The sequence below is a fragment of the Cynocephalus volans genome, chromosome 1 (assembly GCF_027409185.1).
Source record: "Cynocephalus volans isolate mCynVol1 chromosome 1, mCynVol1.pri, whole genome shotgun sequence".
NCBI classification, from domain to species: Eukaryota; Metazoa; Chordata; class Mammalia; order Dermoptera; family Cynocephalidae; genus Cynocephalus; species Cynocephalus volans.
The window spans coordinates 269,562,178-269,588,403 of record NC_084460.1 but is presented as its reverse complement, the minus strand read 5'-3'; positions in this window follow the sequence as shown (position 1 = coordinate 269,588,403).

Sequence of the window (26,226 nt, the reverse complement as noted above, 5' to 3'; positions counted from 1 at the left end):
AGATCTGTGATTTTTCCTATACCTGGGAAGTTTTCTGCCACTATTTTGTTGAATATGTTTTCAATGGAATCTCCATTTTCCTCCCCTTCTGGAATACCCATGACTCGGATATTTGAGCGCTTGAGGTTGTCTGATATCTCTCTCAGATTTTCTTCCATGTCCTTGATTCTTTTTTCTTTCTTTTTGTCTGCTTGTGTTATTTCAAACAGCCCATCTTCAAGTTCAGAGGTTCTCTCTTCAACTTCGACAAGCCTGCTGGTTAAACTCTCCGTTGTGTTTTTTATTTCGCTGAATAACTTCTTCAGTTCAGCAAGTTCTGCTACATTTTTTTTCAGGATATTGATTTCCTTGTATATTTCCTCTTTCAGATCCTGTATACTTTTCCTCATTTCATCATGATGTCTAGCTGAGTTTTCTTGTATCTCATTCAGTTTCCTTAGAATTATCACTCGAAATTCCTTGTCAGTTATTTCAAGGGCTTCTTGTTCTATAGGATCTAGAGTATGAGATTTATTAACTTTTGGTGGTGTACTTTCTTGATTTTTTGTATTTCTGGTGTCTTTTTTTTGGTGTTTATTCATTGTGGCAGGGGGTTTCACAGTCCACCGGTTTGAGACTAATGACTAACTAGGATGTTGCTGTGGTTGCCAATTTGGTATGGCTCCCGCTGTGACTGCTCAGTTGGCCTCTAGTGTCTTGTGTGTGTGGTTGCCTCGGGTCTTGGGCTTCTCCGGGGATCCACCTTTCTGGTCAGCTTGTACTCTGCTGGGCTGGTGGATCACGTACCACAGGGTGTGTGATCTCTGTTGAGCTTTCACTTTCTGTACAGGACTTCTCCCCGTTCCGTGTGCTCTGGCCCGGGCTGTTAGATCGTGCAGTGGCGACCCCACCGGGTGTGTGGTTTCTGTCGATTCTCCGCCTCCCTGGCCGCACGTCTCCCCCCTCTGTGCACACTGTGCTGGGCTGGGGCGTGTCTTCTGCACCCCTCGTCTATCAGCTGGGCCTTCAAGACCCTGCTCAGCACCGCCTCGCCCAGGAAGTCTACCAGGTTTCTGCTAGGCACAGACGACCGGTCTCTCTGGGTGCCTTTGTAGCACTGTGTAGATCTTTCTCGGGTCTTGTTCACCTTTGTATCCCCCCGGTATAAACCGAGTCTAGTGCCCGCCTGCAGTCTGCTCTCCTGCAGGTTCAAGCGGACCTGGGAACTCTCCTACCACACTATTCCCAACCAGAAATTCGTTAGGCTTTTTTCCAAACTGGTGGTCGCAGAGATGGTATCTGCCTCCCAGTAACAGGAAGTTTACCGGGGCGGAGTCCAGAGTGTGGTGGAGTGACAGTCGGCCCGCCCGTACTTCCTAGTCCTCCCAACACTGGTCGGGACGCCCCACACCCCCAGCCCCGCCAGAGAACCGCGGAGGGAGTGGGAGAGGAGGTCGGCCCGCAGGGTCCGGAAAGCCCCGCGCCAGGCCAAGCAAATGGGCTCAGTGATGGCCAAGCAGGGCGGAGCTGCCCGCACCTGGGAAAATGGAGGCAGCACCGTGGCAATGAGTGGCCTGGTGGTGCAGGCGGGAGCCGCGTGGGCATCCACCCCCCGAACAGAGCTGTGCCAGGGATCACTCACAGTGCTGTGCCAGGTCGGGCGCTCGCTCTGTCTCTGGTTTGTTGCCTTCCGTGTTCTCGGCGCTGCCGCCTCGGGCTGTTCAGTCGCGGGCGCCGCTCGGGCGCTCCCAGGAATCTTCTTTAATGCCGGCCTGAAACCTCGAATCCTGAATAGGGCAGCTGGCCACCTTCAGCGCGGCCCCAGCCTCCGGGATCCTGGCTGCATCCACAGCAGCCCTGGCGCCGTGTTCCCTGTTTCGAGACTCGCTTTTGCAGCTAAGAATCAGTTCTTTTCCTGCTCCACACTTCAAAGCTGTTGCCTGTAAATGAGGCAGCCTCTCCTGCCGGGGGCAAAGTGGCGTTGAGCCCCCACGACCGGCCAGCAGCAGCCGTCCTCCCTTAAGAGATGGCCAGAGGAAGGTCCACAAGCTTCCCGGCTGCCTGAGGCCCAGTGGCCACCTTTTCCACCTCAGCTACTCCGCGCCAGCCGCCGCAGCCGCCGCCATCTTGAAACTTCCACTTTATTTTTAAGTTCGTTTATATAAAACTATACACAGATTCAAAATGTGTTCATGTCATGTTTGTAGTGTGATCTTTTTTCCTCATGTTTTTTATATTCCTTTTTCCTCCTTCCTGCTCTGTACACATTATACCTTCTCACCCCAAAAGGTTATCCATGTTAACCAGTTATCTAGTGCACATATCCTTCCATGTCTCTCCATGCTTGTATATATCTAAACACATATGTTCTAAATATATCCACATAGACACAGAAGGCTTTTTGTTGTTAGTTTATAAATGTGGAATCATATTATACCTAATTTCCTGCATCTTGCCTATGACAATTCTCATTTTTTCTACTTGCAATGCACAAGAATACTCTCTTGCCTAGGGTGTAATGGCTCTTTTTATTTTTTTGTCAAACCAATGGATGCTTTCTCATTGTTCCTTTAAGTTGCATTTCCCTGACTTGTTTGTAATTTTGAGCTTCCTTTTATATGTCCATTGCCATTTGGATTGTACTGTTCTGTGAATTGCCTCTTCATATCTTTGGCCCATTTGCTATTGGGTCTTTCTTTTGTCAGTCTTAAGGAGACTCTGTATATTATAGCCATTGTCCCTTTTGTGAGAGCTAGTGAACAAGCAGGGCACATGTAAACTGAAATAAGAATGAAGAATGCATTGTGGAGCTCCTACGCTTCACTCAGAATTCCTCTTGAACCCTTCTGTGATACCACAGTCTTGATACATTGACCAAACGATGTTGTCATGGTGATCTTTACATTAAATGATTAGTACAGCTTAAATACAAATTGCATAAAAATAAAAGTTATTGCATTTTTCTTCTATACTCAATAGATTATCTTGTATCCCACCTGGGAGAATGTGTGCACTGGTTTAATTTCAAAAGTAATGCATATTCCTCAGTTACCATCACTCTGATCTTACTCCTTGCAAGATGATAATTCTTGCCTTATTTTGATGAAGGACTAGATGAACTTCCATCTGGGTCATTTAGAATGGTGCTATCACCATTCTAAAATCATTTCTCTTTGATCACCATTTTTCTGAATGTTTTATTCTAATCTACACATTTCTCCCTGACTGCTATGAGGGGAATGAGTGGGTGAGCTGGAAGAGGGACAGCCACCTCATATTCAATACAGCAAGACAGCAATAAGCCAAAAATTGCACAGATAGGTAAGAAAGCAAGATTAGTCTGGAGTAAGGTTTCACCTATAAACTTGCTAGAAATGGGCTGCAAATCGGGTACTGGGCTTTCTTACAGTCAAATTAAAGAGGGAAAAGCAGTTGCCTATAAAGTTCACAGTATTCACAAGTTAAATATTAATCTATTGCTCTAGTATCCCTAATTTGAGCAGAGATTAATTTTTTTTCCCATAGGGCTTTTCATGTCACAATTGACACATGTTTTAGCATTATTTTTCCTTACCTAGGAAGGAGGAGCTGACCTGCATCATCTACTTGGTTGCTTCTAGCTCTTGTATGCTCTGACATGATAACTTTTTTGTTTGTCATATAACTTCCCAGATGTCATCCAATAAGACATGGACGTAGGGTATAGTCTTCTGATCCTATCGTTTAGTTGTGTAGAATTTGGCAGAGCTAAGGATAAGGTACAACATGAGAAGACCTCTCCTTAAAGATTAATGCAGATCTTAGTAAATACTTCTTGTATTCTATATCCAGGGTCTAGAGCTAGTAAAGAACTTTTCGTGTCAAAATACTACATCCCTAATCACCATCTTTGGTACAATCACTACTCATGATATAAATGAACTATTTCACCTGTAGTTGATACAGGGGTATCAGCTGAGTTGATGGCGCTTTAGGTGGAATAGCCCCAGTAACATTTTAAAAAAATTAATGGACTATTTTTAGAGCACTTTTAGATTTACAGAAAATTGAGCAGATAATACAGAGAGTTCCCACATACTCCTCCTCTCACAGTTTCCCCTGTTGGTAACATCTTGTATTAATGTAGTATATTTGTTACAATTGATGAGCCAATACTGATATATTATTATTAACTAAAGTCCATAATTCATTCTTTGTGCTGTACAGTTCCATGGGTTTGCCAAATGCTTAGTGTCATGTATCCACCATTACAGTATCATACAGAATAGTTTCACTGCCTGGTTTTAGGTGGAATAGCTCCAATAGTACTTTTATCACCTTTTGACAGCTTGTATGAGACTATGTCATTCATGTTCAAATATAAAATTACATAATGCACAAGTGTCCTCCAAATAAGTCCACATATTCTAATTTAGCACATGGCTGGCTTCTTCTTAGTTTAGAATATGTGTTTTTTACGGGACTTTACTACCATTTTTCCATAGACATTTATAAATGGATTGCTCAATCTCACTATCAACTTATTATTTCAAAAAGAGCACATGGTGGCTTAGCACAACATTCTGATGTTACAACAAGATGTCTAATTAAACATTCAAGACATAGCACCTAAACAGTTTTTTTCCAGGGAGCATTGTACTATTTTTAAATATTTGATGAATTCCACGAAATGAGTTAGTCCTTCAAATTTTAAAGTGTTGTAAATTTATAGTCAGTAGGAAGCTTTTCTGTCCCAGAAATGTGGAAGCATGCAATTTTTATGTTATTTGGCCACCTGTCCCTTAAGTTAATTATATGCAAGGAAAGAATCTAATACCCACACACCCAGACATGCCTTTTAGTTCATGTTGTCCTGCTGTTTCCTGAAGTCATAGGCATGGTGGACGTCTACGGTCATCAGACAACTTATCACCATTAGCTGGTGAACATATCCACATGAGTAGAGAGAGATATTCATATTTATTTACATGTGGGTATTCATTCAACCAACAAACATTTATTAAGACTCTACTTTGTGCTTGGTATTGATCTAGCTGTAAGAACAAAGGAGTCTGGTGATGAGATAGATAAGTGAACAGGCAATTACAAGAGAAGGTGAATGTACACAAACATAGTATTTTAGAGCTCAAAGGTAGATAAACCCCCTTATTCTTTAACTGAGTAAGTTGTGATTAAGAAAGATCACATATCAAATGAACAGCAGGGCCAGGAGTAGAACTGACTCTCAGTTATGCTTCCTCCCCACCCCCCCGTTTTTTTTTTTTTTTTTTTTGCTTAAATAACATTGTATTGTTCTGATAAATCTGTGACATCTTTAATATTTTAATTTGTGCCAACTATATTCCTTGGGATGACTGGAGGAGAAGGAAGATGCCTACAGAATTCTAGTGAAGTTTAATTTAATTTGCCATGGATGAAATTGAAGCTAAAATTGTTAGCTGAAAGACATATGTAGGGAGCCATGAAAATACAACAGCATTGTTGTTGCTCTTTTCCAAGTTTGTTACAGATTAGAATTTCATCACAGGAGTTAAAAGCATTGGGGACATGTTGAATTACTTTTCTGATTGTATCTTTAAAATTTTTCAATAGCTGAGTTTATTTTAGACATTAATCTTTGAAGCTGTCTCAAGAAAATACAAAAATAAAATGTTTTTCAAATAACAAGATCTTGTAACGAGTTCCAAGGGTCACCTTTGTTCAAATCTGGCTTGGAAAAGACAGATGAACCACTGAGCAATTGAACTGTATCTGTTAAAATTGACCAGATAATGTATGTGTCGCCTTCTTCCTATCTCTTCATCTGAGTGATTCACACCAATGCAAATTCTGACCTACCTCTATTATTCAGTTTAAGAAGAGAAAGTATAAAAGATATATTAGTGCATGGTGCTGGATCAGTCACTGTCCTGATTTTATCTCTGCCTTTTCCATTCTTTTAAATTGGATTCTCCATTTTTCTTAAGGTTTCATGTTTCTTCATTTTTATCATGCAGCGTCAATAATTTCTCTACATTTGCAGCTAAGTCAGGCTGTAGAATATATCAACCATATTTTTAATGGTATATATGAAATTGCACAATAATATCCCAAAGGAAGAGACTGATTCTATTAAATTACAAATAAATGTAGAACATTTAGGAATGCTGGAATTAGAACAAATGGTATGTCATCTAACATATGGAACAGAATGTTTTCTCAATAGCTAAAAATTGCTTTTATTGTCTGAATATCATAAAAAGAGCTTTAAATTGTGTTTAAAGTAAGCTATGAGTGGAACCCACATATGGAAGGACATATAATATTATATGCTAACCAGTTTCTAGGAAACTTTTTCTCTTTGCACGTGCCGTGCTTCTGAGGACTTGCCTTGACCCATAGCCCATCTGAACCAGTATAATAATGAGTTGCAAAGATCTCAGTGTTTTTCTTTTTTGCCCTTTACAGTTTACAACAGTGCTTTCATATAATTATCTCGCTTTGATCCTGTTTATGATCACACAAGGAATATGACTCTCATCATGTTATCTATTATACATATGGTCCTTTATCTTCAGAGGGCTAAGAAAGAAGGGAATTAACACTATTGAATGCCTATTAGGAGACTCATTGCAAAGGGCTCCTCTTCAAAGAGCCTTTTTACAACTTTTGTTACCAGAAGATGTTAATGTTCTGAACTTGAAACATTTCTCATCTTAATCAATAACAACCAATCAAATTGGAAAGTGATAAGAAAAGTGGTAGGAAGAAAATGAAATAAACCTTCAGATCATCGAAAAAGGAAAAGCAAAGTAACCCTAATTGTAGAAAGTATTTATTTTTCCTAACAGAGACCTGTTAATATCATTGTCAAAGCCCCTCTTTTCTTCTGGTCATACTCATAAATCACAACAATCTATTTGCATACTTAAATAGACAACCAAACCATAATGTTAGTAGTAGACATCATCACTATGGATGCTCCTGTGTATATGCTCATCAGGGGCCACTAACTGATAATTCCCTGATAGAAGGCTTCCTACATCTCTCTACCTGAGAGTAGCTGATGGTCCTGGAAGCAGGTGTAGCCAGTGCATGGGGCAGACTGGAGGTGCTGGGGAGTCAATGCCCCCAAGGGCAACCTTCCACCAAGGAGGGGCAGTTGGTGGTAGGTGTGAGTCTGGGTCCTCTAAGAAGTAGACACTAAGAGGGGATTAAACAGACACATAGGGCCAAGGGCAGCCACACCCTCTGCTCAGAAGCAGGCAAGCAGCAGAGCATACCTGGGGGGCCTAGGCAGGAGCTGGGGGTAGCAGCATCCCCCCCGCCTGGAAGCAGGCAAGAAACATGATGAAAACATACTTCTGAGTGGGTGGCCTACCACAGCCACCTCCATAGCCATGGCTGCTGCAAAAGCAGCTTGCCACCACAGCAGTAGCCACAGCCACTCTGCAGGTGGCCCACCAGACACTTGATTGCATTCACACAAGGAGTGTCACCAGTGGAGACCAGAAAAAGAAGAGGATGTCTCTTCAAACCACTCTCCAGAGTAATACAAGAAGCAACTGCTCTACCAGATGACCAGACATCATGTAGAGATACTAGAAATATGAAAATCCAAGAAAATATGACACCACCAAAATAATAGAGTAATTCTCCAAAACCAGACATTATAGAGCAGTAAACCCTTAAAATGAAATAAAAAGGAAAACTGAGCAATGATCTTAAGGAAACTCACTGAGATATGAGAAGACTCAGTTAGACAACATAATGAAATGAGAGCAAAAATCCAGGATATGAAAGAGGAAATCTACAGAGAGATTAATACCTTAAAAAAGAATGTAGCAGAAATCATGGAACTTAAAGTTTCACTTGATGAACTAAAAAACACAACTGAGAGCTTAAGCAGCAGGCTAGACCATGCAGAAGAAAGAATTTATGATCCTGAAGATAGTCTTCTCAAAATAACCCAGATGGACCAAAAAAAAAAAAAAAGGAAAAAAGAATTTAAAAAATGAAGAAAATCTAAGAGAACTAGGAGACAACCTTAAGTGTGTAAACATTCGAGTCATGGGTGTTCCAGAAGGGGAGGAGAAAGAAAACGGTATAAAAAACCTATCCAACAAAATAATAACTGAAAATTTCTCAGGTATAGGGAGAGACAAAGACCTTCAGATCCAGGAGGCTCAAAGATATGCAAACAGATTCAACCCAAAAAGATCTTCTCTAAGACACATTATAGTCAAACTGGCAAAACTCAAAAACAAAGAGAATCTTAAAAGAAGCAAGTGAAAAACATCAAGTCACCTATAAGGGAGACCCTATCAGACTAACAGCAGACTTCTCAACAAAAACTCTACAGGCCAGAAGAAAATGGGATGATATAGACAAAAACAAACAAACACACACACAAAAACTGCCAGCCAAGAATAACATATCCAGCAAGGATATCCTTCAGAAATGAGGAAAAAATAGCATATTTTCCAGATAAACATAAACTGTAGGTATTCACCACCACATGTCCAGCCATACAAGAAAGCCTCAGGGTAGTCCTATATCAGGAAACCAAAAAATGATAATCACTCATCTTACCTATAGTTCAGTTCAAACTTTCTAGTTTTTTTTCATAATTCAGTCTTAGTAGGTGGTGTGTTTCTAGAATTTATTCATTTAATCTAGATGATCTAATTTGTTGATCAACAATTATTCATAGTATTGTCTTATAACCCTTCTTATTTCTGTAAATTTGATTGTAATGACCCCTCTTTCATTTCTGATTTTAGTTATTTGAGTCTTCTTTTTTCTTAGTCCATCTAGGTAAAGGTTTGTCAATTTTGTGGATCTCATCAAAGTAGCAACTTTTGGTTTCATTGACTTTCTCTATTTTTTTTCTATTTTCTATTTATTTTTATCTATGCTCTACTTTTTATTATTTACTCCTGTTGCTAGGTCTGGGCTTAGTTTGCTCTTCATTTTCTAGTTTCCTAAGGTGCAAAGGTGATTGTTGATCTGAGGTCATTCTTTTTTATTAATGCATGCATTTCCATCAAATAAATTTCCCTTTTATCAAAAAAATTATAAATTATAAAAAGTATTTTTTCAGGCATTTCTAGAGGTACATCTGGAGTTTAAACATACCTAGTTATTTTTAGTGTTTTTCATCTTTTTTAAAAATTTAATATTACATCCTGAAAATTTGTCTAAAATAATCTTCAAAATTGTAATTTAAAAACTGCATTATTTTACATTTTATGGAGGTCCATAATTTATTTAGCCATTGGCATATTGTTGGACATTCAGTTTATTTCCAATTTTTTACCTTTATGTAACTGCCTTCCACATTTAAAAAATATATATATTTTCTTTGATTATTTGCTGACAGTTTCAAGAAGTAGGATAATCGGTTGAAAGCATATGAACATTTTAAAGACTTCTATTTATGAACCCAATCTTTTCTTCAAAAAAGTTTTACCAATTTATACTTTTACTAGGAGACTTTGACATTGTCTCTCTCAGAGCACCAGTATTATACAGTACCATTTTTCTGTTTTCATTTCCATTTCAATGAACATCCTAGAATGTATTTATTAGCCATGTGTGTTTCTTTTGGGTGTGTGACTTGTCTGCTCATGTCCTTCACCAAGATTTTTCTAGTTCATTTTTTAACATTCTTTATGCAGTAAGGATGTTAATCTTTGTGTGTTAAATTTGTTTCTTATCAATAGACTTTAAATTCAATTTGTGATGTTTTCTTTCATTTCTGTGTTGAGAAAATAATTTTATATTTAAACATTAAATAAATAAATAAATAAATTTAAAAAATAGACACATGAGGGAAATGCTACGTAAAAGGAAATAGGGAGAGGGTCAGGAAGGCTGGGAGAGCTGTCAGACCATGATGTAAATCTGACCCTAGGAAAGTAGGAGAAGAGAAATTTGGGTGGATGCCTCCAACACCACCATGCAGTCTAAACTGTCAGCAAAGCTGTGTGGAAGTGCTTGAGCTGAAGTCACTAAGGAAGGAGTCCTGTGCCTCCTAGGTACAGGTCCACCTTAACATCCCTGCCCCATTCAGTCATCGGCAGGGAGCAGCCTGTGGCAGGCATGGCCCTAGCCCATACCTGACAATGGAATTCAAAGCATGGTCACAGCCCTCGGCCATTTAGATCTCTGTAGTAGAAGGTCACAAGATGCATTCTCATTGCCACCATGGTGGATAAAAACCCAGGTATTGTGAGGGGACAGTTCTGAGGTATGTTTCACACAGTTCCTCAATGGGTCCCCAGCAGGACTGAGCCCCAGTTGTCCATTGCAGTCACCCACTTTTATTGGCTTTCCTTGTCTCACTTCTCCACTCCCTCACTGTGCTTCCTGGAGTCAAATAAGCTACTTGCACCCAGATCCTTCTCTCAGGGTTGCCTTTTGGAGAAACCCAAACTATGACAACACTTTTCAATCACCTTTAGTTACTGGGACTCTGTCTTCCTTGAAGCTGGTCCTTTTGCTGTGGCTGTTTTGGGTTGCCACTTTTATGCTCTAAATGGGAGTACCAAATCATCAGAACAGTTGGTTATTACCTATTAGTGTGCCCCAAATATGAAGGTACTTTAAAAAGTTCATGGAAGAATTTGTATTACCTTTTAATTCCATTTTTCCACGAACTTTTAAAAGTATCCTTGTATATTCCTAACTCTTACCCCTTTCCTGAATCCTACCATCTTCTTGATTTCCCATTTCTTGACCCCCACCCAAACAGGTTTGAAGGGTCCTTAAAAAGATGTTTCTTCAAAATCTGTGCTTAGAATCATTTTTTCTACTTTAATAACATGAAAAAGGGGATGATTAGGGCCAAAACAACCAAACCAAAATATCCACAGAAATATTCTCTTTTATATGGCTCAAGCATGCTTTACCTGATGATGGAACATCAGGGCTGCGGAACAGCATGGCAAGAATAGAAACATTTGACTGCCCCACCCGGCCCATCACTTCGGCCTGGGAGGTACTCTGCATTCCCACTCTCACAGAAGAGAACAGGTTTGGAGTTTTCAATCCCACTATATTCTGAGTCCTCTGTTAGAACAATCATCAGATAGGGATCTAGTGCCTGACTTCTCAGGCTAGGTCCTGAGATGGGTTTGCCTTCCAGTTGCAATGGTAACACAGTTTAGCATGCTATGTTGCACCCTGACCCATTGGGGAGGACGCAGAAGGCCACCCAGTCACCTCTCAGCCCCTTGTTCCACTACATCAAGTGGGTGGAACAGAGTCTGCTTTGTTTTGTGCACCCCAGTCCACATGCTGCCGTCCTTCCCCTCCCACAATTGCTACTCTTGCCCTTGCCACCATGAAGTATCATCCTTATAGGAGATCCTCATCCCCTTCCTGAAGTTCGTGGGTCTCCTAGCACTACAGTCTGGATGACATAGTCATGGGGGCCCTCTTGAGAAGTCCCAATCCTAACTCTCTTCTTTTTCAATTCTAACCCCAAATTATAATGGGGGAAGGTAACAGTTACGGTATTGCCAAGGTTTCATTATTCACATAAATAAATGCCAATGCCTTTCATCATGATTTTCATAGAAGTAAATATATTTCAACACCAAAAATTAGGAAGAATGTTATTTCAGGGTAAAGGAAAATTGTTCCCAAGGAATGACATTTTGTGACTTTATACTAACATTTACTTTTTTTTTCACACTCTAGTACTGGTCTGAGAACTGGTATTTGGGAACTACTAATATAAAATAGCATTAATAATGAACATTTATTGTGTGCTTACCACAGGTATGTGAAAGGCACTTTGCTATTGCTTTACGAGCAGTATCTCTCTTAATTCCCACAAGAACACTTGAGTTAAGCACTGTTATTGTTTCCATTTTACAGGTGAATAAACTGAGGCAATGAGGATAAGTAGCTTGTTCAAAATTATGCAGCCAGTGAAGAATGAAGCCAGGGTCCAAACCCCACACTTAAACTTGGGAGCCTACATTTTTAATCCCTATAATTTACTGCAGTAGTCCTCAAAGTGTGGTCCAGGAATCAGCAGCATCAGTATCATTTGCAAACTTGTTGAAAATGCAAATTCTTGGGTCTCACTCCAGACCTACTACATGAGAAATGAGATGGGTTCAGTAATCTGTGTTTTAAGAAGATCTCTAGGGGATTTCAAAGCATGCCAAAGTACTGTATGCCAATTCAAAACATGCACAACAGTAATATACTACTATTTTCTATTTATTTTACACTTCTTTGCATAAATATTGTATATTTCTTCAGGATGGGACAGAGTCAGACTCTTGAACTTTTATTCTCTGCAGTGTAGTCATATTGTGGATCTCCATAAAACACTTATTAAATTGAAAGAGAAATGCTTCCATATGTATTGAATGACTTAAGTTCAATTGTGTATAAAGATGAGATGCTAGATTAGAGAACTTTTCCAGATTCTTTGCGCATCTCCAGTATCCTAATATTGTTCCTGTCTCTCATTGCATGTGTTTGTGATAATCAGGAATTACATGAATATAGAACTAATATAGCATTTGCTTGCTTGTGAAATAATCATTAAAAACACAGCATGAATGATAGCAACACATGGCATTTAAAAATAAGCTTTTCAATTATGCCAAGAGATGCAGAGCTCATTTTGTTTTGCCACAGAGTGTGTAATATTGGTAAGTAAAGGTTTGAAGAAGTCACTTTCTTGGGAATACATTAGAAAGATTTCTTTTTTTTTTTTTCTATGTACAACATTGGCACTACACCTATCTCACAGGCGCAGATCAACAAGACAATTCTCTAAACTTGCTTTTAAAGAAAAGCCCTCTAGAAATACACAGTAGTATCATAATTAGAGATATTATAGCACAGAAACCTTACAATCCCACAACCAAATTACATTTCAAGTGATAGACTCTGGATATTACATGTGATTGAGCACAAACAATACGCTTTGGAAAGTATCAAGACATAATTATAAAAAGAATTTGAAGTGCATGGGTATTCTGCAGTTTCTTATCAAAGGTTTAATTGAAGACTTTATTGTACTATCTCAAGGATGGCATTATATGCCCATCACTCAAAGGGAGAGATAAACAAATTTGATGCTCATTTTTAATCTCTTTGCTAGTAACAATATCCTTACCCATGAGGCTAAGTTCTTATACACAATTTGTTAGATGACTAAGATTTAATAATATCTATTTACAGAGATCCAAAGTGTACTTTACTATTAATACTGCACTCCCAGATATTTGTATTGTCCTTTACTAAATGTAATTGGCAATACACACTTCAAATATTCTTGCCAGCTACAGTTTCTCTACTAAATTTTTTTGCGTAGGCTATGTCTACATGGGGTAATGTGCTAAGAAGATTAACCTTTTATTGAACAGTTTTGTCAAATGATATGTTTGTTTTATTTTCATAGCTTTAACTTTTGGATTCAAGCTACAGAATTAGCTCTGTTGATTCCAAGTTATAGACTCCATTCAATGTGATTTAAACAAAAAGGAGGATTTTGTTATAAGGTCTCTAAGTAACTTCCTAAGAAGTATTCAGGTCTCAGGGGTAGAAGACTAGAATGAGGAATTGAGGCAGACTCCCCCTGCTTTTACACACATGAGCTTTCGCTTCTGCTGGCTTCATGGCTTCTTTCTCCTCTCTTTTCTCTGCGAGTGGCTTTCTCAGATTCCCCTCATGCATATCTCCACGCAGGTTTCCTTCAAGGCTGCCACAGCCCATATGGTACTTACATGTCAATTAGGAATAGGTTTCCTTCCTCAGTACACTTTATTTCTATCAGTCAGAAAATTGTCATATTATATTGATTTTGTTGTAACAAGATTTTACTGCTGGAAAAATGTAAAAATGAATCATACAAAATTCGAACAACTGCAGTGTGAATGGTGCTCCCTTAGCTGTGATGCCCTGATGCTCCACAGTGTGCCGTGCTCTGGCTGCCCTCGTCCTGGGTTAGGGCATTTTCTCAAAACCTGGAGCAGAAAAGGAAGGATAACCAGGAGAGAGCATGCCATTGACTCAGTTTCAGTCCAACTAGTATTCTGAATATGCATGTAGAGAAGGTAGGTAAGGTCAGGCACAGACATGACTGCCAGGTGGATGACCAAACATCACAGATTGCCTTGGACTCAGGGATTTGGCAGGCAGGGGTAAGAGCTAAAACTGGGGAAGTTCTGGAAAAAACAGGCAAGTTGGTCACCCTATAGGGAGAATCAACTCTTCACAGTGGGTACATTTCACACTGAGAACTGTGAGAAAACACCCAAAGGGGGTATACTGTATATCATATGTCTTACTGTTTGGGGTTACTGTTTGGGGTTGACTTATAACAACTAGTTTGTTATTTTGACATTGTGGAGGCTCACCCCTGCAGTAATTTTATTCCATTTGGCCTTACAATGCTATCATAAAATATCATGGTAATCTTTATTTGGGTATACTAGGCTATATATCACAGTGTTATTTCTTTTCTGTTCAAATTCTATTCCAGAAAAGGAATTATTGTTCTATATTAAATTTGGGGTTTTTCCAGTCTTGACATTTTGCTTAGTTTAATGTTACCATTGTTTTTTCTTAGGAAGTTTTTGAAATGTTCTATTTTTAAAAAAACTTTCAAAAGAAAAACTTTTCAAAAGAAATTTGTGAAGTGGATTGCATAATTTGTTATAGTTTTCAGTGAGGATGGATATTTATATGTGACATCTAGATAAATAATAAAACATTCATTTCCTCAAATTAATGTTTTCATCCATTCTGGTGTTTGACACACAAAGGTGGAGGAGGGTTGGGTTCCTTTTTTGTTGGAGGGCAAAGAAGGGAAAGGGTTACCCTTGGAACCCTACTGTCCAATAAAAAGCAACTTAATTTAGATGTATAATTTCTATCTTTTACATAAAACAAATCCAAAGAGAATCAACAATAGTATTTCTTTCAATTAAAATTACCTCCAGATTTTATTTTAATCTGCAACTCACTTCAAGTCCTACTAGAGTAGGACTTATCATAAATCTGAAATACCTACCAAGGAATGAAATTGACCTGATATTGAATTTTAGGAAGAGAAATACATTTGATAACTAAGACAGGAGTCTAAAATGTACTTCAAATCCTGTGGAGGACAAGGTAAATCATTGAGGGGGAGGAAAGTAGAGACTAAGACAAAGGGGAAGAGAGAAAGAGTGATTAGGGTGATGTGAGAAGGTTAATCTCACTGGTAGAGAGGAAGAGAGGGTGAGGGACAGGTAAAGAGAGTAGTGGAGAAGAGAGTGAAGATCCATGCAGAACGCTGTGAAATGAGAGTTGTTTGTTTTTAAATTGGTAAAAGAAGCTCAGTAAAACCAGCTGTGAAACAAGGCAGAGAGAGATCCAATCCCAGTCTCACCATGCATGAGCTGTGTGACCAACCTCTTTCTCTTCTCTGAGCTTCAATTACTTCATGTACAGAATGGAGACGAAAATGCTTATCCTGTGGGGCTGCTGTGGGGGTTGAACATATCATGTTTGAAGGCCTTGGCACATAATAGTTGCTCAATAAATGGATTCTTTTACTACTATCATGCTTTATTCTTTATTTTCAAGGTGTTATTGTCTTTGAAATGCTAATTATATGATGAACTGTTGCTTTTTCCAATTTAATATAATTTGAGTAATTAGGAAAGCTAGGTGCTCTATTAGGTACCAGAAATATTGTCCCTAACCTTAAGATGTCAGAATCCTAGTCCAATGACAGAGTGCACAAACAGAGGTGTGGTCTAGGCAGGAGTGGTCAACTTGGCTATAGTGGCTCAGGGAAGGCTTCTTTCATAAGAGTGTTTTTCAAATTCGTGGGTATGAAAAAATATAGAGTGAATTTTGAATCAGTAGTCTAGGGTGAGTCTGAGATTCTGGGTTTCTTAAAAGCTCCAAAATGATGTCAAGATTGCTGGTGAGCAGACCACACATTCAGTAGCAAGTAAGAAGTGGTTCTCAGCCACACTAGCACATTACTATCACCTGGGGAGCATTTAAAAAAATTACTGATGCTCAGTTCCCACATCTGATTTCAATGGTCTAGAGAGGGGCCCAGGCATACTCAGTTCTAAAAGGCTCCCTAGGTGATTCAAATGTGCAGCCAGGGCTGACACCACTGCCTTAAAGGTTGAGCTGGAACTTGCCAGGAGTCTTTGGCAAAGGAGCTTACTTTGCAGAAAGGAAAAACAGCATGTGGGAAAAACATGGAAGTGTGGATCCAAATGTATTTGGGAATTTGCATGTCATTCATTTTGAAGTTATGGCTGGACCAAAGGATGAGGGGTGGTGGTGAGGGATGAAATTGAGTGGACAAATTATACATATTTGACTTCTTTAAAAGAAAGTTTTTATTTTGCTAAAATATTTATAAAATAAAGTTTACAACCATAACCATTTTTATGTGTACAGTTTAGTGGTATTAATACATTTACATTTCTAAAACTTTTCATCACTCCAAACAGAAACTATATAACCATGAAGTAATAACTCTGCATCTGTCTCCCTTCCCCCTAGACTATGGTAACCTCTATTCCACTCTCTGTATCCATGAATTTTCCTATTATAGATACATCAAATAAATGAAATCAGTATTTGTCATTTTATGTCTGGTTATTTCACTCAGCATAATGTTTCTAAGTTTCATCCATGTTGTAGCATATGTCAGAACTTCATTCATTTTATGGCTAAATAATATTCAATTGCATGGATATACCACATTTTAAAAATCCATACACCTATTCTTGGACACTTGGATTGTTTCTACTTTTTGGCTATTGTGATTAATGCTTCTATGAACATTTCAGTCCTTGTTATAGGCCAGAATAATATGCAGAACTTTAAAAAATTACTGCTACCTGGACTTTACCTAATTAGATTCCCTGGAGATCAAGTTTAGCCATGGTTGTTGTGATTTTAAACCTCCCCATGTGATTCTATTTTGCAGCCAGAAATATGAACTGCAGATTTACATAAAGCTAATTGAGTCCAGGTCCCAGGTGCAATTCCTTTCAGGGCTAATTCCTTTAACCTTTAGTGTACAGAACAATCTCTTGGAAGACTTGTTGAGAGGGCCTAGACCCCATCCCCACACTGGGACAGTCTGAATTATTACATCTTGGAATGTCCTTAGGAATCCTAATACAGGTAGCCTAAAACTCCACTTTGAAGAACACTGGCTTCCAGACTATTTAGCTTGACATAGAGAAACTACACATCTTTGTTACATTCTAATCACTGTACTATCTTTGCATCTTTAATTGCAAGAAGCCATTTGTCATACAGAAACCTAGTGAGAGCACAGAGATGGCTCAGAAAAGCTATTCCCTCTTCACTTTGGGCCAAGTGAATTGAATGTTTGAAATAACAGTAATGCAGACATCAGTAGAGGAGAATCCTGGGACCCCATCTCCCACTTTGCTCATCCTTGAATTCTGTCCCTTATTGTATTAACTAGTCCTGATATTTTTTTTTTTTATTTTATTTTATTTTATTTTATTTTATTTTTAAGTATTTTATTTTTTAAATTTTTTTTGTCGATATACATTGTAGCTGATTAATGCTCCCCATCACCAAAACCTCCCTCCCTTCTCCCTCCCCCCCTCCCCCCCAACCATGTCCTTTCTGTTTGTTTGTTGTATCAACTTCAAATAATTGTGGTTGTTATATCTTCTTCCCCCCCCCCCCCCCCGGTTTGTGTGTGTATGTGTGTATGTGTGTGTGTGAATTTATATATTAATTTTTAGCTCCCACCAATAAGTGAGAACATGTGGTATTTCTCTTTCTGTGCCTGACTTGTTTCACTTAATATAATTCTCTCAAGGTCCATCCATGTTGTTGCAAATGGCAGTATTTCATTCGTTTTTATAGCTGAGTAGTATTCCATTGTGTAGATGTACCACATTTTCCGTATCCACTCATCTGATGATGGGCATTTGGGCTGGTTCCAACTCTTGGCTATTGTAAAGAGTGCTGCGATGAACATTGGGGAACAGGTATACCTTCGACTTGATGATTTCCATTCCTCTGGGTATATTCCCAACAGTGGGATGGCTGGGTCGTATGGTAGATCTATTTGCAATTGTTTAAGGAACCTCCATACCATTTTCCATAGAGGCTGCACCATTTTGCAGTCCCACCAACAATGTATGAGAGTTCCTTTTTCTCCGCAGCCTCGCCAGCATTTATCGTTCATAGTCTTTTGGATTTTAGCCATCCTAACTGGGGTTAGATGGTATCTCAATGTGGTTTTGATTTGCATTTCCCGGATGCTGAGTGATGTTGAGCATTTTTTCATATGTCTGTTGGCCATTTGGATATCTTCCTTAGAGAAATGCCTACTTAGCTCTTTTGCCCATTTTTTAATTGGGTTGCTTGTTTTCTTCTTGTAAAGTTGTTTGAGTTCCTTATATATTCTGGATATTAATCCTTTGTCAGATGTATATTTTGCAAATATTTTCTCCCACTCTGTTGGTTGTCTTTTAACTCTTTTAATTGTTTCTTTTGCTGTGCAGAAGCTTTTTAGTTTGATATAATCCCATTTGTTTATTTTTCCTTTGGTTGCCCGTGCTTTTGGGGTCGTATTCATGAAGTCTGTGCCCAGTCCTATTTCCTGAAGTGTTTCCCCTATGTTTTCTTTAAGAAGTTTTATTGTCTCAGGGTGTATATTTAAATCCTTAATCCATTTTGAGTTGATTTTAGTATACGGTGAGAGGTATGGATCTAGTTTCATTCTCCTGCATATCGATATCCAGTTATCCCAGCACCACTTGCTGAAGAGGCAGTCCCTTCCCCAGTGAATAGGCTTGGTGCCTTTGTCAAAGATCAGATGGCAGTAAGTGTGTGGGTTGATTTCTGGATTCTCTATTCTATTCCATTGGTCAGTGTGTCTGTTTTTATGCCAGTACCATACTGTTTTGGTTATTATAGCTTTGTAGTATAGCTTAAAGTCAGGTAGTGTTATGCCTCCAGCTTTATTTTTTTTGCTGAGCATTGCTTTGGCTATTCGTGGTCTTTTATTGTTCCATATAAATGTCTGAATAGTTTTTTCCATTTCTGAGAAAAATGTCTTTGGAATTTTGATGGGGATTGCATTGAATTTGTATATCACTTTGGGTAGTATGGACATTTTCACTATGTTGATTCTTCCAATCCAAGAGCATGGAATATCTTTCCATCTTCTTGTATCCTCTCTAATTTCTCTCAGCAGTGGTTTGTAGTTCTCATTATAGAGATTTTTCACCTCCTTGGTTAACTCAATTCCTAAGTATTTTATTTTTTTGGTGGCTATTGTAAATGGGCAGGCTTTCTTGATTTCTCCTTCTGCATGTTCACTATTGGAGAAAAGAAATGCTACTGATTTTTGTGTGTTGATTTTGTATCCTGCTACTGTGCTGAAATCATTTATCAATTCCAACAGTTTTTTTGTAGAGGTTTTAGGCTGTTCGATATATAGGATCATGTCATCTGCAAACAGGGACAGTTTGACTTCATCTTTTCCAATCTGGATGCCCTTTATTTCCTTCTCTTCTCTGATTGTTCTGGCTAGTACTTCCAACACTATGTTGAATAGGAGTGGTGAGAGTGGGCATCCTTGTCTAGTGCCTGTTCTTAAAGGAAAAGCTTTCAGCTTTTCCCCATTCAGGATGATGTTGGCAGTGGGTTTGTCATATATGGCTTTAATTATGTTGAGATACTTTCCCTCTATACCTAACTTATAGAGGGTCTTTGTCATGAATGAGTGCTGAACTTTATCAAATGCTTTTTCAGCATCTATAGAGATGATCATATGGTCCTTGTGTTTGAGTTTATTAATATGGTGTATCACATTTATTGATTTGCGTATGTTGAACCAACCTTGCATCCCTGGGATGAATCCCACTTGATCGTGATGAATAATTTTTTGTATGTGTTGCTGTATTCTGTTTGCTAGTATTTTAGTGAGGATTTTTGCATCTATATTCATCAAGGATATCGGCCTGTAGTTTTCTTTTTTGGTTATATCTTTACCTGGTTTTGGTATCAGGATGATGTTTGCTTCATAGAATGAGTTTGGGAGATTTGCATCCGTTTCAATCTTTTGGAATAGTTTGTAAAGAATCGGTGTCAATTCCTCTTTGAATGTTTGGTAAAATTCTGCTGTGAATCCATCTGGTCCTGGGCTTTTCTTTGTTGGGAGCCTTCTGATAACAGCTTCAATCTCCTTTATTGTTATTGGTCTGTTCAAATTTTCTACGTCTTCACAGTTCAGTTTTGGGAGCTTGTGTGTGTCCAGAAATTTATCCATTTCCTCCAGATTTTCAAATTTGTTGGCGTATAGTTGTTTATAGTAGTCTCGAATGATTCCTTGTATTTCAGATGAATCCGTTGTAATATCGCCTTTTTCATTTCTAATTTTTGTTATGTGAGTCTTCTCTCTTCTTTTTTTTGTTAGCCATGCTAATGGTTTGTCAATTTTATTTATCTTTTCAAAAAACCAACTTTTTGATTCGTTGATCTTTTGAATTGTTTTTTGGTTTTCAATTTCATTCAGTTCTGCTCTGATCTTAATGATTTCTTTCCGTCTGCTAACTTTAGGATTGGATTGTTCTTGTTTTTCTAGTTCTTTAAGGTGAAGTGTTAGGTTGTTCACTTGCCATCTTTCCATTCTTCTGAAGTGAGCATTTAATGCAATAAATTTTCCCCTCAATACTGCTTTTGCAGTATCCCACAGGTTTTGGTATGATGTATCATTGTTTTCATTAGTTTCAATAAACTTTTTGATTTCCTGCTTGATTTCTTCTTGGACCCATATGTCATTAAGTAGAATGCTGTTTAATTTCCATGTGTTTGTATAGTTTCCAGAGTTTTGTTTGTTATTAATTTCTAGTTTTAATCCATTGTGGTCTGAGAAGATACATGGGATAATTCCAATTTTTTTGAATTTATTGAGACTTGATTTGTGACCTAATATGTGATCTATCCTGAAGAATGATCCATGTGCTGATGAGAAGAATGAATATTCTGAGGTTGTTGGGTGGAATGTTCTGTAGATATCTGCCAATTCCAACTGGTCTAGAGTCTTGTTTAGATCTTGTGTTTCTCTACTGATTCTTTGCCTAGATGATCTGTCTAATATTGACAGTGGAGTGTTCAGGTCCCCTGCTATTATGGTATTAGTGTCTATTTCCTTCTTTAGGTCTAATAGAGTTTGTTTTATAAATCTGGCTGCTCCAACATTGGGTGCGTACATATTTATGATTGTTATGTCTTCTTGATGGATCAGTCCTTTTATCATTAAGTAGTGTCCCTCATTGTCTCTTTTTATGGTTTTTAGTTTAAAGTCTATTTTGTCAGATATAAGAATAGCTACTCCAGCTCGTTTTTCTTTTCTGTTTGCATGGTATATCTTTTTCCATCCTTTCACTCTTAGTCTGTGTGAATCTTTATGGGTGAGGTGGGTCTCTTGTAGGCAGCATATAGTTGGGTCCTGCTTTTTGATCCAGTCAGCCAGTCTGTGTCTTTTAATTGGGGAATTTAAGCCTTAAACATTAAGAGTTGTTATTGAAAGGTGTTGATTTATTCCTAGCATTTTATTGGTTGTTTGGTTGTCTTAGGTGTCTTTTGTTCCTTGCTTTCTGATTTACTGTTTGGTTTCTTTGTTTGTTGGTTCCTTAGGTTGTAGTTAGTGTTTTTGTTAGCTTGTTTTCTCTTCATGAATGCCATTTTTATTGTACTAGCGGGTTTAGATTTTTCTTGGGTTTTTATGGCAGTGGTAGTTATTTTTCAGGAACCAAACCCAGTACTCCCTTGAGGATTTCTTGTAAGGGTGGTCGTGCGGTAGTGAACTCCCGCAGTTTTTGTTTGTCTGAGAAATATACTATTTGCCCCTCATTTCGGAAGGATAGCCTTGCAGGGTAGAGTATTCTTGGCTGGCAATCTTTGTCTTTTAGTATTTTGAAAATATCATCCCATTCCTTTCTAGCTTTTAGGGTTTGTGATGAAAAGTCTGATGTTAACCTGATTGGGGCTCCCTTATAGGTGATTTGACGCTTCTCTCTTGCAGCTTTTAAGATTCTCTCTTTGTCTCTGAGTTTTGCCAATTTGACTATGACATGTCTTGGAGAAGGCCTTTTTGGGTTGAATACGTTTGGAGATCGTTGAGCTTCCTGGATCTGAAGATCTGTGATTTTTCCTATACCTGGGAAGTTTTCTGCCACTATTTTGTTGAATATGTTTTCAATGGAATCTCCATTTTCCTCCCCTTCTGGAATACCCATGACTCGGATATCTGAGCGCTTGAGGTTGTCTGATATCTCTCTCAGATTTTCTTCCATGTCCTTGATTCTTTTTTCTTTCTTTTTGTCTGCTTGTGTTATTTCAAACAGCCCATCTTCAAGTTCAGAGGTTCTCTCTTCAACTTCGACAAGCCTGCTGGTTAAACTCTCCGTTGTGTTTTTTATTTCGCTGAATAACTTCTTCAGTTCAGCAAGTTCTGCTACATTTTTTTTCAGGACATTGATTTCCTTGTATATTTCCTCTTTCAGATCCTGTATACTTTTCCTCATTTCATCATGATGTCTAGCTGAGTTTTCTTGTATCTCATTCAGTTTCCTTAGAATTATCACTCGAAATTCCTTGTCAGTTATTTCAAGGGCTTCTTGTTCTACAGGATCTAGAGTATGAGATTTATTAACTTTTGGTGGTGTACTTTCTTGATTTTTTGTATTTCTGGTGTCTTTTTTTTTGGTGTTTATTCATTGTGGCAGGGGGTTTCACAGTCCACCAGTTTAAGACTAATGACTAACTAGGATGTTGTTGTGGTTGCCAATTTGGTATGGCTCCCGCCGTGACTGCTCAGTTGGCCTCTAGTGTCTTGTGTGTGTGGTTGCCTCGGGTCTTGGGCTTCTCCAGGGATCCACCTTTCTGGTCAGCTTGTACTCTGCTGGGCTGGTGGATCACGTACCACAGGGTGTGTGATCTCTGTTGAGCTTTCACTTTCTGTACAGGACTTCTCCCCGTTCCGTGTGCTCTGGCCCAGGCTGTTAGATCGTGCAGTGGCGACCCCACCGGGTGTGTGGTTTCTGTCGAGTCTCCGCCTCCCTGGCCGCACGTCTCCCCCCTCTGTGCACACTGTGCTGGGTTGGGGCGTGTCTTCTGCACCCCTCGTCTATCATCTGGGCCTTCAAGACCCTGCTCAGCACCGCCTCGCCCAGGAAGTCTACCAGGTTTCTGCTAGGCACAGACGACCGGTCTCTCTGGGTGCCTTTGTAGCACTGTGTAGATCTTTCTCGGGTCTTGTTCACCTTTGTATCCCCCCGGTATAAACCGAGTCTAGTGCCCGTCTGCAGCCTGCTCTCCGGCAGGTTCAAGCGGACCTGGGAACTCTCCTACCACACTATTCCCAACCAGAAATTCGTTAGGCTTTTTTCCAAACTGGTGGTCGCAGAGATGGTATCTGCCTCCCAGTAACAGGAAGTTTACCGGGGCCGGAGTCCAGGGTGTGGTGGAGTGACAGTTGGCCCGCCCGTACTTCCTAGCCCTCCCAAAACTGGTCGGGACGCCCCACACCCCCAGCCCTGCCAGAGAACCGTGGAGGGAGTGGGAGAGGAGGTCGGCCCGCAGGGTCCGGAAAGCCCCGCGCCAGGCCAAGCAAATGGGCTCAGTGATGGCCGAGCAGGGCGGAGCTGCCCGCACCTGGGAAAATGGAGGCAGCACCGGGGCAGTGAGTGGCCTGGTGGTGCAGGCGGGGAGCCGCGTGGGCATCCACCCCCCGAACAGAGCTGTGCCAGGGATCACTCACAGTGCTGTGCCAGGTCGGGCGCTCGCTCTGTCTCTGGTTTGTTGCCTTCCGTGTTCTCGGCGCTGCCGCCTGGGGCTGTTCTGTCGCGGCGCCGCTCGGGCGCTCCCAGGAGTCTTCTTTAATGCCGGCCTGAAACCTCGAATCCTGGATAGGGCAGCTGGCCGCCTTCAGTGCAGCCCCAGCCTCCGGGATCCTGGCTGCATCCACAGCAGCCCTGGCGCCGTGTTCCCTGTTTCAAGACTCACTTTTGCAGCTAAGAATCAGTTCTTTTCCTGCTCGTATATGGGATCCGAACCCGGGGCCTTGGTGTTATCAGCACCGCACTCTCCCCAACTAGTCCTGATATTTGAAGAATTTTCATTTAGATTGTATCTATCAGGGACTTAAAAAAAAAAAAAAAAGAGGTGTTAAGATGATTAAGCATTAGCATCTTATTTTTTCTCTGACCCTTACACTCTGTATTGTGCTTGTGTCATAAATGCACATAGCATAGTGACTTTCAACAAGGTGTGCCTAGATTTATTTAGCTGGTGTTTATTTTATAAGATAATATTTTACATCATAATGTTTTAACTCGGAAACATAGATATTTTTTAGAATTAAAACATTTCTTTTTATGGGTTTTATTGTCTCCAGTCACACTTTCAGGGGTGGTGGTCAATTATTCCACACCCAGATGCCCACATAATGGAGTGACAATGTATTTTTCACATCCTCATATTCACTACAATAAAAAAAGCTTTCAAACTCATCCAACCTTCCTCTGTGTTACTGCATGGCAGGGTTATTGGTATTTGATGTGTCAGACATGAGAAAAATTCTCTGTCTTCCCAAGCATGGACAGAAATGCACTTCACTTAAGTGTAAAATTTTGAAGGATGTAATTTTGCACTCAGACTTCAATTACAATAATACTTTCAATTAACATGCTCTGTTTCTTGTTTGCTTTGGCCCTTAAATCTGACAGTCTTCTCTTTCCATAAGAGAACAAATAGAATTTTGCTTAAATACAGCTTGGACACAAAAGAGGAGTTGGCAGTTTTATTAGTCTTACTTATTTTTATTTTCCTCTAAATTTAACTCCTGTATTTTGACAGCTTTCAAAAAAGTGCCCACAAGACTTTGCTGTATTCCAAGAATGACAAGTTCATAGGGAATTTTTACTGCTTTGTCAAAGCTGGGACACACAAGCACATGGCTCCCTTTCTGAGGACATCCTAGAAGGGACAGAGAAAGGTAGTTATCTGACAATGCTGACGGGTTAGTATAAAGTAATACATCCCTCTCTCTTTGGTTCCTGAAGTCAAGGTACCATGTATTCTGGGTCTGGGAGTCCAGTCTTAGTCTGAGAATCTTTAGCAGCTCTTATATGTGCTTGGGTAGGCCCGAGATAGCTCTAAAGCTGAAATATCCAGGAAGGTTATCCAGCCATATTTTAGGATTAAAACCAAACTCAAACCAGAACAACCTCTGAATGGACTGGGGGTCTTCTAGGCAAATCTAATCAAGATGAGGATGGAACTAAAAAACTATCTCTTAAGATGAATGATGAATGAGTTATGAATGTTTAGCCTAGAAGGAAAAAAACCTCAATATTCATTGTCTTTAAGGGCTGAGAAGAAGGCCAGGTCTTGCTGGACCTGTGATGAGGACAGCACCCTGGCTCTTTGGATCATAACTGTTCTCAGCACCTTGAGCTGATTTCTATTATTCGGAAATGGGTCTGGTTTCTGGGCTTGAGGAGCAGGGTTGTTATTCAACTCTTTCCCTGGAGTTCCGCCAGCACCTTTTATCTGGCTACAGCATCATTGTCCTGGCATTTGATTTCAAACAATAGCATTCTGTAAAAGTATTATACTGTAGTTCAAAGCAAGAGAAAGGATCTTTACTTTTTTTTTTTCTCCTTTCTAACGGGAGCTTTCTGTCTAAGCAATAATGCTGGAAAATTATTAAATTTTAAACTAATAAGCCCATAGGAAACTATCTTACCAGCAGGGGTTTCTTGCAGAAGTCTCCGTCAAGTCCTGCCTATTCTAGCAAGTCTTCAACAGATCAGTGACCTTTTGCAGGACCCTCTGCAACCTATGAGGTGCTTGGTAGATATTTATACCACCATGCTTGTCAAATTATTGCCACTCGGTGAATATAATGAATGAGACAACAAAATAAATTATTTAAATAGTATTAATAGAACAGAAAGCACTGTACATTTTTGTGGATAAAACATCTTTGCTGGAATAAGCAATTCCTTGAGCAGCAACTGAAGCTAATGGGAAGACACTTTGCATGTCATTCTGTATGTTTATCTGATTCTCAGGTTCAAAGATACTGTTGTACAGCCTGAGACTTTTGACTGTCTGTGAATATTAGCCTGCAGGGTGTGTACACTCACAAATCAACTAATCTCCTTTTGTCTCTGTTATAACTTTCTCATGCAAGAACAATAGGTTTCATTT